This window comes from Cavia porcellus, unplaced genomic scaffold (genome assembly GCF_034190915.1).
Source record: "Cavia porcellus strain 051 isolate PalLab524CR breed Dunkin Hartley unplaced genomic scaffold, mCavPor4.1 scaffold_2, whole genome shotgun sequence".
Lineage (NCBI taxonomy): Eukaryota > Metazoa > Chordata > Mammalia > Rodentia > Caviidae > Cavia > Cavia porcellus.
Window position 1 is genome coordinate 101643111 of NW_026947485.1, and position 15804 is coordinate 101658914.

At 42.8% G+C, this 15804-nt stretch overlaps 1 non-coding gene across 1 annotated transcript; it reads left to right on the plus strand.

Annotated features, from left to right (window-relative positions):
- Positions 1–15306: 15306 nt before the first annotated feature.
- Positions 15307–15470, plus strand: LOC111754529 (U1 spliceosomal RNA). The gene has a single exon (XR_002789207.1). It is a non-coding gene; the product is annotated as a U1 spliceosomal RNA (small nuclear RNA).
- Positions 15471–15804: the final 334 nt, after the last annotated feature.

Consider the following 15804-nt stretch of genomic DNA (forward strand, 5'->3'; position numbering starts at 1 on the left):
GAGAACAGTTACTCTTACTCACTCTCTAATGGAACAGCCCAACCCAGCCCATAGTAAGTCAATTCCTGGGTTTTTCCAGGCAGGACAGGCCACTATCCATGGATCTCAGCCACAGGACCAGAGGTCCACAGGAGTTTCCTCTCAATGGACACCGTTCCCATCTCCAGACAGCAGAGGTGATGACCCACAAATGGCAACTGCACTTTCCAGAAAAGTTCACTTTCTGTGTTGGGCCCATGATTGGCAGCATCCCCATTCTTGACCAAATCCATCATAACTCAGTACATGGCACTCTGCCCACATTCATTTAGGATTTCTATTTATCAGTTTGGAACCCAAAAGAGAAGAGTTCTATGTTAATATCTTCTTGCTGAAAATCTTTGCCATCTTGAGCTATCCGGATACAACGGATTAGATTAGAAGGGATACAGAACTGGTCATTTGCAAGACACTTTTGAAAGTAAGAAACCAAGTTTCTGAGGATTCAGATTCCTTTCCATATGAGCATCTGGACCATTCCACATTAAACACTGGCCATAGAGTCATGGAACCAGATGCAAAAGCAGTCACTATTCACCCAGCATCAGGTGAACACCCAGCAAATGGCCTTAGCCACATGAAGCTTTCCTGACCTGTGACAATTCATCTCTTTCAGAGGCTTCTATGGACTAATAGTCCGTCCTACCTGTCCTCATACTTGACAAGAAACGGAAGCACCTACAGACACGTTAGGTTGGAAATGTGTACTCTGGTTGTCCAAGAAGTAGGCATTTGGACCATTGGGTTCTATAATGGATCATCCACTCTGTGAATGACTAGTCATAAGTGACTATTCAAAGATCCTGGCTCCACAGCAGTCTCCGAGTATGTGCTGCAAGTATGTTTTCTCCAAGTATGTGCTGCACGTGCATTTGTGCTGTATTGCCTTTGACCTTACTGTTACTTCTCAGTTGTTTATAAAGGTTGGTTGTGGAGTTGGAATTTTCAAGGCAAGAGCAACAAAATTTCAAAACTGCCAATGTCTAAAATATCAAATGTTATCCAAAGAATTTCATGTTTATTTTGGCTGAAAAACTGAAGCAAGGACATGTATATTTTCAGTTGTGTGTAGGTCTGTAAAGATTCACTTATTTCAAGATAGGACCATGTACAGTGCAAAGTTTTCAAAGAAAAGTGACAGCAACCGCTACTCCAGAAGTACCAGGTCTCCCAGAATCCTCAGAGTGGGGTCAGCCAGGGAGCAGGGGTTGCTTGACATAGCTGCACCGGGAAGCATTCCTGACAGCTTAAAGGGAAACTATCTGCTTTGGCCATTTTACATGTGCAATAATTGACCTGCCCCAACCAGCCAAAAATATAAGACGTTTGAAGTTGAAGCAGTACACAGGATATACCAGAGAGGGGCAACCCATTAGCTACTGTAAATAAGACCTAAATCCCATTTTCTTCAGCAGGTAATGGGGTGGGAGACCAAAATTGAACTGGACCAGAGTTTTGCTCTAAAGGACAGTCAAATCCCCACAGAATCCCAGGGATTCTCTGGGTACATGTCCATACTTAGGTTATACACTAATTTTTAATAAGTTTTAGTACATGTTTCTCATGCTTATTGATCACTTAGATCTTAAGGAATTTGCACCTGTACAGAACACATTTTGGTTCCCTTTTTCCTCATTTTCCACCTTCCCGTCCATCCTTCCTCACCTCCAATCCTTCCTCCCCTCCCCATTTATACAATATTTGTTTCCATTTTTTCTTGCATTCTTTTTTCCCCTTCCTTTCTTTCCCTCTCCCACTTGAACAAGGTACAGTACTGGTTAAATGGAAGGACACACCTCTACACCCACAGCTGGAGAGAAGGTCACACAGGAGGCTGGAGGGCAGGAGGCATGGCTGGTAATGGCTGGATGGCCTTGGGCAAATCCTCTAGCCCTAACAGCAGCTCTGTTTCCTCATCTATGAGTCAGAGTTGATGACAGTGACATATCTGCTTCACATTTCTTAGGGAGAATTAACAGTGATAATATGTCAAGGCCCCAGGCCACGCTGCAGCACACAGCAGGAACTGACTGAGCATCTGAGACTCAGGACCGATTTCACATTGTGCAGTACATTGATTTGCTTAGCCAACTTCAGTCGAGGACCTGGAGCCTGAGGAAGGGGCAAAGCCTTCCCTGTGGGCACCTAGCAGCCAGGGGCCTCCAAGACACAGGCAGTAGAGAGTTTTCCCTTTCTCTGTTTCTGTTTTTACCTAATCCTGTCTCCATTCCCAGGTCCCACATCAGACTATCTGAATCTGATTGGTTGCTTCAGCAGACCCTATGACACTCTCTGACTTATGGGCAATGATGCTCCCACCACTGCCCATTGTGTTACCCTTTGGCTCTCTCTTGCCCACAATGGGTTTGTCCAGGCTGGGTATCTCTCCCCAGCCAATCAGAGATATTCTGGGTAAAGGCTCCAGGGGCGCAATAGGTTAGTGGGCAGTACTTATACAGAGATATTCTGGGAAACTTTTGACTCAGAAAAGGGAAGCCAATCTCTTTATGCTATTCCTGGCTGCAACAGTTTGTCCTAAAGTTTAGGAATTATTAGCAGCCACCTCCCTCCCTGTGAGCAGAATAAAGTGAGGGCGCATGGGAGAGATGGTGTCAGGTGTGTTGAGACCTGGGCTTAGATCCCAGGATGCACTCAGAGTCCACACTATCCATTTCTCATGGCTTTTGCCAGGCAAGGTACTCAGTTTTCTGTTACTTGCAGCCAAGAAGCTACCCATCAATTCAGATGTTGAATTCCCTTTAGGATTCGCCTCTAGAAAGCATTTTTTTAAAAATGCCATTAGGAAGCCACTAGGAAGATCATGGAGTCAACCTCTTGATACAGGTGATGTGGCCCCCAAATGCCTCTGCATCTGGTTTCAGTAAACACAGGTGCCAATGCCTCTCCTTTTCATGTTGTCACAGTCATCTGCCAACCACAGGGAGAAGGTGTCTTTGTGAAGAACTAAGCCTTGGTTCGAGTGTCATCTGATGGAAAAGCCTGGCAGAAGCTGCCCATACCTTCAACACTATTCTCCATCCAGTGTGGCCATTGCTCATGGACTGTCCCCACTATGGGCCTGGCTCAGGACTGCAGAACACATTTGTCTAAGTAAAGTTCAACTCTAATTCCACCCATTCTTAGTCTTGCCCAAAACTACTTCTTCCATATTCATAGGCTCCAGTGAAAATACTGGGGTACAGCAGTTCTACTTAAAGCTAAGCTTTCTTCTGAGTTCCCCAATTCCATACAAGCCTTTTAAAGCGGCCTATGGAACTTTCTGGTTGAAAACTTCACCTGCTGCATTTTTCTCCATGCAATCTGTCTTGGACTTGCCAGCAAGTAGAGAAAGCCGAGGACTTTGCAGTGCCTGACATTTGGAACCCATATTTTCAACTATAGATTAGTCAGTGTTTCTCCTGTGGCCTTTGACTTCCATCTCATGTCACTAGAAAAGAACTGGGCCACCAGATGAGCCAGTGCTCAAGCCGCCCTCCCACCACATATGTGAAGAGCCCCTGATGGCCAGGAAGGCCTTGTAACTTCCTTCCCAGCTATGGTATTTGGAGGCATTAAGATGATCAAACTAGGAAAACCAGCATAACTGCAAATGTGCCACATCACCCCTGACCTAGTAGAGACTTTAGGGGCAATCAGGACAGAATGTTCCCCTATGCTGTAGCTTATACCCATTTGCAGGTACAGTAGGAAAATCTTTACAAATAACTTGTCTATCTTTGCTCAGAATTAGAATCCTTACCACCTGTGAAAGATATCTGTTAGTCTTGCAAACACTTTGCTTCTTGGGACAGCATGGCAACTCAGCAGTGGACTTCTTTACAAAGAAAAAGTATTCAGGTTCAAAGATACTTGCTTGGGGCTGGGGATTTAGCTCAGCAGCATAAGCACCTGCCTGGCAAGCAGGCAGTCGTGAGTTCGATCCCTGGTACCGATAAAAACGAAAAAAAAAACAAAACAAAAAAAAAGATTTGCTTTTAGACTTTTGTAAAATGACAATACTTCTCAGTGAAATAATGCTTTATCCCAGTAATTCTAGTCCTCTGAAGTCAAAACCAGCAGCCAGTGGGCAATTTCCAGTTTTGGTTCTGGGGGTCTGATCACCAGGCCCCGGGTGCAGCACCATTCTTGGATGTGAACAGACACGTAAAACTGGGTCCCTACACCAGCCCATGCTTTATGGACATTCTAAGCCTGGAACTCTGAACTCTGTTATTGCCCTTATTTACAGGACTCTGTAAGTTAGCACTTCAGTGTTGATTTTAAGTAGGCTTTTTAAATGTCTCCATAGGGCTTCTTATTTGCGATTTATTCCCTGCCTCTTGATCTGTGGTTCTGGGAGGTGGGCCTGGCCCGTGGGCATGTGGACTTCATTTAGCAGCCTGGGTCCTGCTATCCAGGGGAGTGTTGGCCCTGAGTCCTTACACTGAGTTTAGTATGTTAATAAACATGTTTTCAGTGATCCCTGCTCCCTGATATCTGGCATATTAACAAATAAGTGTTGCTAGGGGAATAGAAAGCAGAATTATACCATCAGAAATCATATTTCCCTTCTGCAATTGCAAGCTGGCTTTTTTATTTTAATAAAAAACAGAAGCAATGAATAGCCCCACCCTCCCACCTCTAAGAAGGAGGCATAAGCGCGTGGGGCTCACCTTCAGAACTGAGATGGCTGTGAGCCTTTTGTTAGTTCATTTTAATTCTGGAAGCAAACTAAAACTATAGTTTCAGGTTATAGTGAGCAAGGAAAGAAAGAATCATACAGCAAGAGGGCTGAAAAGGATCTTCGGTATACCAGGCACAGATTTTACAGAAATGGAGCTCATAGTTAAATCTCATAAGAAGTAGAAGCCTTTTTCTTATTTTTTTTCCAGAAAAGAAAATGTAAGTATTCCTCTGTGCCTCAGTATGTAACATAGACCTTTCACTGGTGGCATTCTTATGCCTTGATCCATGTGCAATTTACAGGAAACTCATCCAGGTCTTAGAGCCCAGCATCCATTAATTCTACTGTGCTCACTGCAACACACATGCAAAATTTCAATCTGCCATGTCGCACACTGTCTACCTTGAACCCAGGCCAGGTTTCAGTCACTAGAGCCACCAGAAGCCAGCCTTCTTCAGCACTCTGGGGCTCAACTCCTGTTTATTTGGGTATGGCACCAAACGAAATATTTTCTTTATGTTCCAACAGTTTTTGGAAAACCAGCTGTTCTAAATTTGGTTTAAAACATTTGTTAGAGTCACCAGTAAATAAAAAATAGGAGGAATTGAGCTGGCTTTGCAACAGGAAAAAGTTCTTAAGTTTCCTTAAACAAGATGGGTTTCCTTCTAGAGTGGTTTTATGTTTGAGGTTGTCTTTAGGGGATTGTTTCAACCCAGGCATTGAAGAGAAAGGGTTTTTCCACCATCCAGCCTCCCAATGGTTTCCCAGCTAACCTGCCTTAGATAGCCCAGGGATGCTCACAGCAGGCTGGGAGGAGAGGTCAGCTTCAGCCCTGGGAAGTAAACTCAGCAAGTGGAGCCAGAGACCCTTGTGCATCTGGGTCATACATGTGGAACTGCCCGGAAGTACCAAGCTTTGAGATCCTCTTCATGGTGAAGATGATTGAGTGAATTGCTGAGGAGCTGCAGTAGGTATGTTGACCTCCTCCTGTACACAGCAGGGCAGAGGAGCAGGCTTTCTTCATGACTCTATAATCAGAGAGCTAGGGGCCCAGGATTTCATCACTCAGAGTTATGTTGCTCAGGATCTTTCATTCCTCAAAGCATAATCAATAGTATATAGGTATCCAACAGTGCACCAGTACTTGATTCCTGAATTGTCCCTGGAGGTCAAATAGATATTGCTTCATCACAGACATGGTACAGAGCCACAGGATTTCTAAAAATAATCTATAACCCGAGCTAAAATAAGTCTTCACGAGCTAAGGCTCCTTATGACAGCCTCTTTAGCCTGCAAACAGTATATACGTACCACAGAAACTTAGAATCACGTTGAAACTAGTTTTGAGCTCCAAATCCACATCTGCAGCACAAAACCTACCCTTACCTGCCCACTGGTCCATGCAGACTCTATTCTGACGCTATCTTCCTCCACCCACCACCAGCCAGAGGCTCCTCCTTCTGTCTGTCTCAGACTCCCTATGGCTCTCCCTTTGTCTGCCTGGAGCCCAGTCACATAGCAGGCACCAGATGAACTCTTCCAGACAGAAATCTCATCCCTCCACTCAGACCATGAACCTTGGAGAGCAAGACCTGTGAGTGCCCTAGCTACCAGGACAGACATCATATCCATAGGTGTGTCAGTAGGGAAGTGTGAATTAGTTGCCACTACCTAGAAACATATTGTCAAGTCTCACCTCAGAAGCCTAAGCAAAAATAGTTTTTCACATGGAATTATAATATATCACAAGTGAAAAGGCGTTTTCCAAGATTTGGGTAGGTGTGCAAAGTGAATGTTGAATGCAAACCAGAACCATATTGTAGCCCTCTTGACAGTTCCAAAATAGTGACCAATAAAAGTTGCTATTTATGCCTGCCCTACTGGTGACACTATTAAATCTTTTGGCTGCACTGTTTGGAGAAGGTTACAGGCTGAAAGCAGTGTGAATTGGAACCGTGTCTAAATTGGAATTTTATCTGGCACCATTTGGCTTAAACTTGGATGGCTAACCTTCAGGTTTTACTCAAGCTGGAATATTCAACAGAAGACTCACTGCTGTGTGGCATTTTTAAAACGTGTATATGAAAAAAAGAAAAACTCGGGCAGGCTGCCGACACATGTATTATGTTTGGAAAGGCCATTCTTCGAACTTGGGGGATGAAAAAGAGATCTAATTTATTACCATTTCAAAAATCGTCGCAGCCACAGAATGGGTAAACAAGGCAATTGTGATTAATCTAAACTGAAAAGGCATATTTTGTTTATTACATCTCTACAGTATCTGAGCTATGTTTTTTGTAATAGTTCAGGATTTTTTTTCTCCCTACCCTTCAGAAGTGACAGAGAAAAATCTATTTCTTGGCTGAAGTAATCTCAGATAAATTAATATCATTTTTCATATAAATTTGTTTGGAGAAACCTGAAACTATAGCATAACCTATTGATTTCATTATTTGAATTAAGTTTAAGAGATCCTACAGCTGTTTGCTGTCAGAATTTAAGTCTACTGTCCATTTTCAGCCGGGCACTTAATATACATTTCACCTGGTGCCTCGACAGTGTTCGAATCTAAAAGTGCATGTGCACAAAACATATCCTCAGGGCTCTTCTGAAGTCTAACGGCAGCAGAAGGGGTAACAATTAGCAGTTTTGTTTTCCTGGGTATATGTAGTCCAAGTTGGAAGTTTTTCCTGGGCTGCTTCCAAAAAATTTAGTTCCTCATTTCTTGACCTTTTTGGGGTTTGGAATCAATGGACCACATTGCCTTGCATAAGAGTGTCAAGCAAAGAATAAAAAATTGCACCACATCATTTTTCATCATGGCCAGATGAGGTCTGAGTGGAAGAACAAGGAACAGGAAAGAGCGAACATCTGAAAAATTGGCTCTGCAAGCTGGAATGTGATTCTGCTCTAAGGGGCCACTTTTTTTTCCCCCTTTCTTTCCAGAACAGGCAGGTTGTAGACAGATCTGGGTCTTAGCCTGCCACCCCAAGGGCCCCAATGTCAAGAAATAGTGATAGAACACCGTTCATTTATGCAACATCTGTAACACATATAGCAAATTATTAATAGCTCAATATGCCAATCTGCCACTGTGCATTTTTGACATAGTAGGGGCCAGGAGCACGGAAGTTTTGCAGCTCAGAAATGAAAACGGCACTCCCGATGAAAATTAAACACAGGTGCTTCAAGCTTGTGTATTTGAAAGTGAACATTGCTGCCTATTTAGGGTGGGAGTGGGGATGAGCAAAAAGTGGCGATTCTTCCAGTCTAGCAAAAAGGCTCATAGAGCTAATCAGCTGCCGACGTGGACATCAGTGTTATGTATACCATGTTGTATCAATTACTCCTAAAGTCTTTAATGCTAACAGTACTGTGAAGATCCAATTATACTTTTTGCAGCATGGAAGATGCTGCTGAGGGCCAGTGTAGAAACCGTGTTCCATACAAAGGAGACAAAATGGAAACCCAAGCCCAGAACAAAGTCCACGGCAAGCAGGAGCAGCTCTGCATTCATCCCGTGGGGCCTGCTAATTATCAGCCATTGCTGGGTTCAACAGACTTTTAAAACTTTCCTTTCTCCACTGCAGAACCCTCACCTTATTTTTCCTGAAATCACTACCAGTACTTTGTTACTTATAGGTAAACACACAGGGAACAATCTTTCTCTTTTCCCCTAAAATATGACCCTTTGGATCTCTGCATTATCTGCCTTTGGGTCCCTATGGAATTCCTTATCTGGCCCCAGTTTGGAGTCTTGTCTGCAGACTGGGAGGCCATGCTTGAACTTCCTGTGTTATCTTAGCAACTTCCCCTTGACTTCATTTTATCTTTTAAACCAGTTTATTGAGATATGATTAATATATTCTATGTATGTGCATGCTTGATTATTTGAGATATGAGATTTCCATGTTTGATGTACATGACTTGATTTTAGAGATTGGTAGACACCATGGGGCCACACCCAAAATCACAGGACTAAACTTATCTGGACCAGTGGAGGAAATGTCTTCCTGCCTCCTTTGTTTCCTAATTCTTTAAATAGTTTTGTTTGTTTGTTGTCTTAAAATCACTTAACATTTGGTCTATCATGGTGGCAAATTTTTAAGTGTAAAATATTGATACTGTGCTGTGCAGCAGATATTTAGGATTTATTCATCTTTCATAATGTCTTGTAGAACTAACAGCTCTCCGTTTTCCCTTCTCCCAGCTCCTGCTGTTTTAGTCTCCACGAGTTTGACAATTTTAGAATCATCACAAAAATAGCAGTATAAATATATTTGTCCTTCTGTATCTGGCCTCCTGCCTAATATTCTCTAGGTCCACCTTTGTCACAGATGGCAAGATTTCCATTTTCTTTGTCCACTGATGGGAGCTTAGGTTGTTTCCATATCTTCATTGTTGAGAATGGTGCCACAGTGAGCATGGGAGTCCAGGCAGCTCTTTGAGATTTAAGTAGTCAATGTTAAAAGACCTGCTCCAAGGAACTCAGGGCTGAGGAAATGAGAAGAGTGGGAAGGGCTGAAAATTAACCCACATAACCTTCATGCCGTTCTTATTTGTACTAGACCTGGGCTGGGACCAGCGCTTCAGAGATGACTATGCTCAAACCCTAATTTTGCAAGGTAGAAAGTGGAGCATGAGAGAGGAGGCCACAACATTTCTGAATTCTTTGCCAAAAGGGTAATCTCTTGAATGCTCTCCATGTGTAATGCTTTTTTTGTCTTTTCCATAGTTGCCTAGTTTCACAGCTGGCTAATAGGTCCTGGGACTTGTCACCCAATGATGGAAAGGCAAAGCTGGATAATTGCCAGATCTGGGCACACACACACACAAAAGACAGGTGGCCAGACCAGAGCATTGTCAAAAGGATGAAAAGATAAGGACGTTTTCTGGATTTCACCTCCTTTTAATTTATTCAACCTGATATTGAAGAACTTATACTGAGTGGGAGGAATATTACCACCTGCCCACAACAGGGCCAGACCACTTTTACGGCAGAGGAGAATAAAACCGAAGTCATGAGAAAGGAATATTGGCACCTTTTTCAGGTGTAGGTAAGGTGGGGAGAGAAGCAAGCAAGGCATTTTGGGCAGATTTTTGTCTCAAACACCAAGATAAAGTCAGGAACCTTAAACAAAGGCTTTTTTGTTCCAGTCCCTGGGAAGTAGCTGCTAGTTACAACTCAACCTATCTATTGGTTTCTAGCAGTGGCAGGAGCCAAAGGAGACCAAATCACAGGTTCAAGGTAGCCAATAGAGATGGGAGAGAAAGCATATGTCCTGGAGGCCACAGCAACCACCCAAATTACACCCAAATTCTGGAACCCCCACCCTCCACAGTCCCTTGGGGAAGGCAGAGGGTGAAGGAGAGGTCAGCCTCAGAGCAAATGAATATTATTTTAGTAAGAACCATCATAAGAGACCCTTTAAATCACTGCTTTGAGCAAGGTTAGGACTGGACCAGCTTTTAGCTACTTTTTCTCCCCTACTAATCAATGAATGAGTGGTGGTGAGCAAAGCCAGATGGGTTCATTATAAATGAAAGATTCTGTGTTTCTATTCACATGAGCTGTGTTATGGTAAATTCTCAGAAAGCTTCACAGGCCAGAAAACTGGATTTGTGCAGCCTATTTCTGCACAAATCAAGTAGAAGCACCAAGAAGATGGAAGGATGTTCACTTAGGATACAGTAGAGATGCTGGAACTCACAGGTACACACATGAAAGGCAAGGGTTCTGCTGCATGACCAAAGCCAGGGGGAGCAGGGTCCACAGTTTACATGTGTACTGAGACTTCTGTGGCTAGACACTGTGCTCAGCACCAAAGATCAAAGGCACCATGGCAAAAGGAGACCATACCTAAAAGAGAAAGCCCAGAAATAAGAGTTGATCTGGCTGGTTTTGAAAAATAGAGATGTTTCTCATATTTAATGGGAGAATTAGCTTTACTGGGTACATTACACTTCATGTATTTTTTCCTACATTGTTCTGTTTCTTTTGTTTTCCTTTAATGATTTAATTACTGGCCACTCAGTTAATACTCTGCCTTTTGACTCCACGCTTGGTCATCTTCTGGGTTGAGCATCTTCCTCTGGCCTCCAGAACCCAACCCAAGCCCCATCACGGTGTCAGGTGCTGAGAATTGCAGTAGATGGATCACATCATCAGGCTTCTTCATTCCAAGCCTTGGTAGCAGAGAATCTCTACTTGGCCATAATCACTGTTTTCCAAAGCTTTTCTTTAGCCCATCATCTGTGTACATCCTTTTAGCAAGAAGTCGAAGTCAGTTTGGCAAGAATTACTCACTCTTAGTATCTGACCACACTGGGGATGGAATTGGGTTCCTCCTTCTCCTCCATCCATCTTGGAGATATTTGACCTGGCTTCAGCAAGAATCCTGTCAGGTCACATTAGGAAAACTGCCCCTCATCCCTAATATTCTGTCTCAGTAATTGTCCATCCACTGACCCCTACCCCATTCCAGGACTATCTATTCCCACTGCTCCTGTCTTACTCAGAGTTGAGCCCTATCTTTCTTCCACGTTGTGAGATCCCATTACCTTGGTCCCTGTATTTCTCGTGATGGTTGAAGAAAGTCTTCTTTACTACCCTTTCACTGTTCATTAAATAGTTTTCTCTTTAATACTGATCATCTTGGGGTTATGGGAAACATTTTATCTAGAAATTAGAAGGAAGTACATGCACTCAAGGAGACCTCCCCTCCTACCTATGCTTCTGAGGGACTTGAGTCCTTGGGGGAGACCTCAGCTTCTACCTGGATACATCCTGCCACATTTACGTTCTGTTTGCCTGACTTTGGGCTCTGGATTTGGCTTGTTCCCCTGTACCCTCTTCTCCTGAGCTGGGAGCTGCTAACGCCTGGGACATTGCGAGGGCCCTGTTGGTCCCCAGTGGGCCTGCCCTCTGTTTCCTGCTGAGACGTGCTGAAAAAGCTTCCCTTCTTTGGAAACCATTATCAGACAAATATTTCTTTAAGATGATGTGAAAACAGAGTCTAAGTCCTTCTCCCCAAAGATATCCTTTCACTCGGTGTCTGCCTGTGACCCCTCTGCTACTTTCCCTGCCCTCGCATCCTCAGATGAGGCCCTGGGAATGACTTATTTCCCCCTTCACAGCCCCCCACTCACTCCTGGCTTTTCTGGGGTAATTTATTACTTTATTTCAAGATTATTATTAGAATTTCCTTTGCACTGTGTCTCTTCTGCTTCAAAAAGCTCATGCGTCTCCAGACAACCTGCCATTACTCATTTAGATTTAACTACATACTGCAAGAGGCAGCAGAGAGGCCCCTCTTCTCCATCTTTCTCTATCCGGAGATTCCTATGCTGGCATGTTCGTTTGAAGATTACACTTTCCAAATTAGCAATTAAAATTATTGTTTTGGATCAGTGAAAGAAATGCTATTGTTCATCATCTCTTACAAAGATATTTTGAGGAGGCTCAGTGTGGCAAGCTTAAGCCTTACATCAGTCTATTTCTTACCTTTGTTATTTTACTTACCAAGGTAGACCATTCAAATTCTGTACCACATATTCCTGGGATTATTGTATTTTATTGGTTTTTGACATTTTGGGTGGATGTGAATCCAGAAATAATGTGGACCGAGAGATTGCTCAATGAGGATCATAGTTGCTCATAGTTGTGATGTGTGTATTTAATTCAACAACACGAAGGAAGAATTACCTTTCAACTTGGGAAAAAATTGTAAATGGATTATTAGTCCATCATTTGGTTGCACTTGGCTTTGAAATTACACTTTGGGGTTTTGTTTTTAGCATTTGGATGTGGGCTTTGAGGATTTGCAAAACTGTAATTAATTTTGTCATTGTGTTCTAAAATTACCAATATTAGAAAGAGTAAACTGTAGTGTTATTCACATATTTGGGCCACAGTTTGAGCTCAAAAACTTCTGCCACTTGGCAGTAAAACTTACATTGTGACTATGCCTGTTAATCTTGATTATCAATTTGACAGGAGTAAGACTCTGTTAGAGAGGTGATTGGATCATAAGGGTACTGACTCCTCTGAAGAGTTAATGACTGATGAGTTAGTTATTAGCTAAATTGGCTATAAGGAGGTGGGACCTAGTTGGAGGAAGTGAGTCACAAAATATGTGACTTTGGGGGCTGCATACACTCCCTTGGTCTTTTCTCCCGGACTCTTCCAAACCCATTGTTTCTTGGTAAATGAGTTGGGCAGCTTTTCTCTGACATTCCCTTTGTCATGTTTCTGCCTCAGAACTGACTATGGACTGAAACTTCTGAAACCATGAACCAAAATAAATCTCTCCTCCTTTAAGTCGCTGGTGTCAGGTATTTTATCCCAGTGACAGAAAGCTAATGCAGCAACCCTAAAATGTCAAATTTGTGCAACTCAAGAAAAGAGACATTTTGCTGAGGCATACCTCTGGATCAAGTCACTCTGAATATCTGTCTCCTTGTGTCTTATCAAGGCCAGACAAATGTATTTTAATCTCATCTCACATCTCCAAACTTGTCCTTTAGAGACAACTTCTGCTTGGTAAAGCTTTGCCTTATGTACCCCCACACTGACCACAGTCATGACCTCAGGGAGTCAGATGGCCCCCGCTTATGACAGTCTCTGGGAGTGAGGTGGGGTCTGAAATGGCATCTGGTACAGCTGCCTGACCTTTGGTACAACGTCATCAAGAAGCTTATAATAAAATACATTTTTTCACATCTGTAAAGCTTATGGAATTTAAAGCCTTCACTTCCTTAGCGAAAGGTTGGCATGGTGAAGAGTTTGAATTAGATGAAGGTCTTGAGCACTTGTCCTGCAAATTGGACGGTGCACCTGCATCTCTGCCGTCTGTGTTTCTATGTACCTCTGAAGCAGTTCAAGTGCTCTTATTCCACTATCTTCTCTGATTCCTGCTGTCTTTAGTAGCATGCAATGCACAACAATGCTGCACGGTGACAAATGGTGCCAATAGCATATTGTGCATCTTTTGCTGTGAACTTTGTAAGTGGTTATGTAATTGCTCTGCCAACTGTGATTCAGATCCTTTCCTTTTTTTCCAACTTAAAGATATCACAGTTTACTTCTAAAATGTTCTCCCCTCTGTAATTTTTATGTGTGTAGAAGGTGATTGGGTCATAGGAGTATTATAGTCATTGGTGGGTAATAAACTGACTAGTTGAGAGCTGTATGTGCTGCGAGAAGGCAGGGTCTGATGATGTTACCAGGAAGCATCTCTCTCCCCATCTCCTTCCTTCTCTCCTGCTTCTCAGCCACCATGACTTGAGCAGCTTTCCCCCACCAGACCCTCCTCCTATGCCTTCTTGTCTTGGACCCAGCTAACCATGGACTGAATTCTCTAAAAACTGTGAACCAAAATAAACTTCTCTCCCTTTAAATGGTAGGTGTTGGGTATTGTGTCGCAGCACTGAGAAAGTGACTAAGACACATGAATGAAAGTGTGGTTTTGCTTACTTCTCTTTCTTTAGAAATAAAACAATCGCATCTGTACTCATTATTTTCATGTTCTATTTAAACTGAATGTGATCTGGAAAAACATGAGCTATTTATCAGCGAGTCCCCGTGCATAGTTCAGAATGACGTCTATCATGCTCTTATTTTTCAAAGTTTCATTCCTGGCCATAAAAGAGAAAGAAGGTAAAATAAAATTCTTCCAACCCAGTATGTCCAGGTTGAAGACATTTACAGCATACCCGCTGCTGCTGACTTTATTCTTTTACTATCGTCATTCCCAAGAGTTTCTCTTGGATCTACTCTATGTCTCCACTCTTCACTGTTTTGTACACTGCTTCCCCAAGTTTTTATAATGATGTTGCATCACCGGTTTTGGACCTCAATGGAATATTTGAACCATCAACTCACCTTTTAAAAACGATATGACTATAGCACAGTGGTGTAACACAAGTGTAAGTGGCCAACACTGATGCCTACTGGTAACATGAAACTTTGTGGGAGAAAACTAACTATAAGAACCGATTATATTACCAAAATGGATCCTGTCTTTACAGCAGTACAAAAAACTTTAAGGGTGCAAAGAGATCACCTTAAGATCTTTATTATCTTTTCACAGTTCACACTTGTGAAATAGACCCAAATAAAATAACAAATGGTATTATTTATTCTGAAACCACAATTTTGTAACTGTCAGGAACTACCTGTGCATCCCTGGGCTGTGAGGTATGTTGTGTTGCCCACAGTGGTCCATCGGGATGGCCAGCCTTCCCATCTTGCCTCTGGTGGGGCCCATCATTAGATCTGCTAATGGACACCCTCCTGGACCCTGGAGTCCAGGGAGCCACAGCTGGTCCTGGAGTTTAGAGACCCATTCTGCAGCTCCAGAACCAGCATAATTAGATTTACCTCTGAAGCCAAAGAAGGTCACTTATCCTACCAGTATCGCCCCTTGTTCATTTCAGGGTTTTGTCTCTTATACTGAATTCTTCCTCTACAAACTCAGCTATCCCCAGTTGAAGTCAAAGCAAAGCCTATAAAAGTTTTGATACTTTAATTAATATTAGTGTGTATTTCAATATCATTGTCCTGTGGCCTGAACATAATTAAAATACTTATCTTGCAGGAGAGATACCATGATCACGTAGGTGGTTTTCCCAGGATGAGGCTCATCCATTACATTCCGGATGTGCTGACCCCTGCAATTTCCCCAAATGTGGGAAACTCAACTGCATAATTTGTGTTAGTGGGGGACTGTTTTTGTGCTCTCTCCTGAAAAAAGAAAAGAAAAGCAAAGAACTACAGCAAAATAAAAACTAAATTTGCCTAAACCCTTTGTAGGCGTCCTTCATGGCAGTTTTCAGTTTGCCCATCTGGATTACAGATAAAAGTGCGAACCTGTTTCTTCTATTAAAAAGTTTCCAGGGAAAAAAGTGAATCTTTTGAAAATCTCAAGCCAATGTATCATTGCCAAAATCATTACAATAAACTAGAGAGTGACAGAGATATTTTTTCAACGCTGCTTTCTTTCTCTGTACTGATTTCCACAGCTCTGAGCTCTGTTCCTCTCGGCGTTTGACTTCTGCAGCCGTCAGCCAGAGGTGCCTGG